Here is a 1,812-nt window from a genome sequence, read left to right on the forward strand (position 1 = left end):
TCCTTGTTTCCACCCAATTCCCCCGGTCCTTAAACCACCACTAGTTTACTTACTGTCCCTATGCACTTGCCTACTCATCACATTTCACATAAATTGATTCATATAATATGTGATCTTCCCTGACTGGCTTCTTTCACTTAGCATAATATTTTCAGGGTTCATTCATGCTGTAGCATGTATTGTTACTTCATTCCATTTTATTGACAAATAATATATCATTGTATAGATGTACCACATTTGTGTTTATCCATTTACCAGTTGATGAACATTTGGCTTGTTTATGCTCAAGCTATTATGAATAGTGATGTTGTGGACATTCATATACCAATTGTGGTGGATATGTTTTTATTTCTCTTGGGTATATAACCTGGAGTGGAATTGCTGGGTCGTATGGTAATCCTATATTTAGCACATTGAGGAAATGCCAGACTGTTTCCCAAAGAGGCCATACTTATACCAGCAGTGTATAATGGTTGGTTTCAATTTTTCCACATCCTTGCCAACACTTGTTAACATCTTCCTTTTTAAATTTTAGCAATCCTAGTAGATAGGAAGTGGCATTTCATTGTGGCTTTAATTTGCATTTCCCTGATGGCTAATGATGTTGAGCATCTTCTCATGTGATTATTGGACATTTGTATATTTTACTTGGAGAAATGTCTATTCAGATCCTTTGCCCATTTTTTAAAGTTGAATTTCTTTTATTGAGTTGTAAATATTCCTTACGTATGTAGATACAAATTATTTACTACATGTGATTTGCAAATATTTCCCCGTTCTGCGAGTTGTCTTTTCACTTCTTGACAGTATACCTTAAAGAACAAACATTTTATTTGGTTAAGTCCAATTTATTTGTTTCTCTGGGCATTACTTGTGCTTTTGGTATCTTATCTAATAAGGTTTTTGCCTAACTCAAAGTCAAGATTTACTCTTATGTTTTCTTCTAAGAATTTTATATTTTTACCTCTTTTAGTTAGGTCTATTTTGAGTTAATTTTTTAGTAAATTTGAGTTAATATTGTGTATCCTGTGATGAAGGGGCAGGTGAATATCCAGCTATCCCAGCAATACTTGTTGAAAAGACTGTTCTTTCCCTGATTGAATTATCTCCATACCCTTGTTCAAGTCAACTGACTATAAAAGTGAGGGTTAATTCATGGATTCCCTATTCTGTTTCACTGACTTTTAGGTCTATATACCAGCGTCATGCTGTCTCGGTTACTGTAGCTTCATAATAAGGTTTGAAATTAGGAAGTGTGAGTCTTCCAACTTTGCTCTTCCTAAAGATTGGATTTAAGGTTACTTAGCCAAAATATCCTCTTATCAATTTAAGATTTCTGGTGTAGAGGGAGATTAAAAATAAAAACTTCCTTCAAATGGATATTTGCTAGTAGATTATAATTAAGCACCAATTTTTAAAAATAGCTAGACAAAGAGAAAGGAAAAGAGAAATTTGGAAGATGCATACTCTCTTGAGTGCAACTGAGCATTCAGAGCCAACAACTGAGTTAGCAGTAGGACTCACAAGAACCTCAGAGTTTACAATTGACACATGTTCCTATCCCATGCTGTATAACCAGATGAGAAAAATTATCCAGTGATTCTTGCCATTTTCATGCTATTTCTACTTCTGAATGTCTACATTTAATCATTCAAAAACCCTAGGAACATCTCTAATGAAAAAAAGTCAAAGTGATTGGATAGGTTTCCAAAAAGCAGAATTACTTTGTAAGAACAGATGACCCAACTAATTTTTTAAGAATTTTCTCTTTTGCATCTTCTTCTCTGGCTTTTTCATGAGTGTGTGATATTA

Source organism: Delphinapterus leucas, chromosome 18 (assembly GCF_059928025.1).
Source record: "Delphinapterus leucas isolate spDelLeu-1000000601 "Yukka" chromosome 18, BTC_Dleu_Yukka2, whole genome shotgun sequence".
NCBI classification, from domain to species: Eukaryota; Metazoa; Chordata; class Mammalia; order Artiodactyla; family Monodontidae; genus Delphinapterus; species Delphinapterus leucas.